The sequence below is a fragment of the Anoplolepis gracilipes genome, chromosome 17 (genome assembly GCF_047496725.1).
Source record: "Anoplolepis gracilipes chromosome 17, ASM4749672v1, whole genome shotgun sequence".
NCBI lineage: Eukaryota > Metazoa > Arthropoda > Insecta > Hymenoptera > Formicidae > Anoplolepis > Anoplolepis gracilipes.
In genome coordinates, this window is record NC_132986.1 from 4,656,656 (window position 1) to 4,658,248 (window position 1,593).

A 1,593-nucleotide genomic window follows, 5' to 3' on the forward strand; every position below is an offset into this window, starting at 1 on the left:
TTTGAAATAATATACCCTCTATTGTTTTCAAAAAAAATATCGACCAGAAAATTTATTTGTCACTATTTAGGAATCAATTGATTACGAAAATCTCTTCCACTGTTGATCGGAGTATCAAACTTTATTACTCACAATCAGAGGCTTACGTCTACCGACAATACCTCTGATGGCTGATTATCGTCCTTCAGAGATTGTTGATATTCTCCTTGTTCTCGGAGAATGTCAACTAAATTATCATGAAGCTTCGCGAGTTTACCGGAATCGTTACCCCGAAAGAGAACAACATCCGAATCATACTACAATCCGGGACCTCGAACTAAGAGCTCGCCAAGGCCGTTTAGAACGTCAAAGAGCACATCATGAGTATGATGAAGGTGATGTGCGTGTGCACGTTATCTTGGCATTCATTCATCTTAATCCTCATACAAGTAGTCGTATTATGGCTAGAGAAATTGGTATCCCGAGAACAACGATCTTAAGAATTTTGAAAAAAATGAAGTATCATCCTTACCATATCACGTTAACACAAGCTCTTATTCAAGCAGATATGCCGTTGCGTGTACAATTTTGTCAATGGGCACAACAGATGATCCGAGCTGATCCGAATTTCTTCTATTATGTTATGTTCTCTGATGAATCGACGTTCAAAAATAATGGTGAATTGAATAGACATAATTGCCATTATTAGTCGGATGTTAACCCACATTGGCATAGACAAGAAGATAATCAACATCGCTGGAGTGTGAATGTTTGGTGTGGTATTATAAATGGTTTCTTAATTGGTCCTTATTTCTTTGAAGGAAATGTTAATAGTGTAAATTTTTTGGAACTTCTCAGGGATCATTTATCACAATTACTTGAAGACGTTGATTTTCATATACGTCAACGAATGTGGATACAAATGGACGGGGCGCCACCTCATTATGCGGCAATAGTGAGAGCTTATCTAAATCGAGAATACAATGGCAGATGGATTGGGCGACGAGGGGCCATCGCATGGCTTCCACGATCACCTGATCTAACTTCACTTGATTTTTATTTATGGGGGTATATTAAAAATGTGGTTTATGAGCATGCGCCTACAACTAGAGAAGATATGATAGAGAGAATAAGAGTAGCTTGCGCAAATATACCGCAAGCTGTCTTACTCAAAACGGTCAGGCACTTCGAAAATAGGTTGGAATTATGTATTCAAGCCAATGAAGATAATTTTGAACAGTTCCTTTGATAAAGATCTTACCTTGACTGGTTGGATCATACTCGGATCTTATCTTTACTGGTTGGATCATGCCTAAATCTTGCCTTGACTGGCTGGATCATACTCGGATCTTACCTTCACTGGCTACATCATGCCTAGATCTTACCTTCACTGGTTGGATCATGTCCAGATCTTGCCTTGACTGGTTGTATCATACTCGGATCTTATCTTTACTGGTTGGATCATGCCTAGATCTTGCCTTGACTGGCTGGATCATACTCGGATTTTACCTTCGCTGGCTATATCATGCCTAGATCTTACCTTCACTGGTTGGATCATGTCCAGATCTTGCCTTGACTAGTTGAATCATGTAAGATAAGATTATCGGAAAGTGA

General features: G+C 39.1%; 1 pseudogene; it reads left to right on the forward strand.

The window, feature by feature from the left end:
- The first annotated feature begins 547 nt into the window (after positions 1–547).
- Positions 548–1,383, forward strand: LOC140675385 (uncharacterized; annotated as a pseudogene).
- Positions 1,384–1,593: the final 210 nt, after the last annotated feature.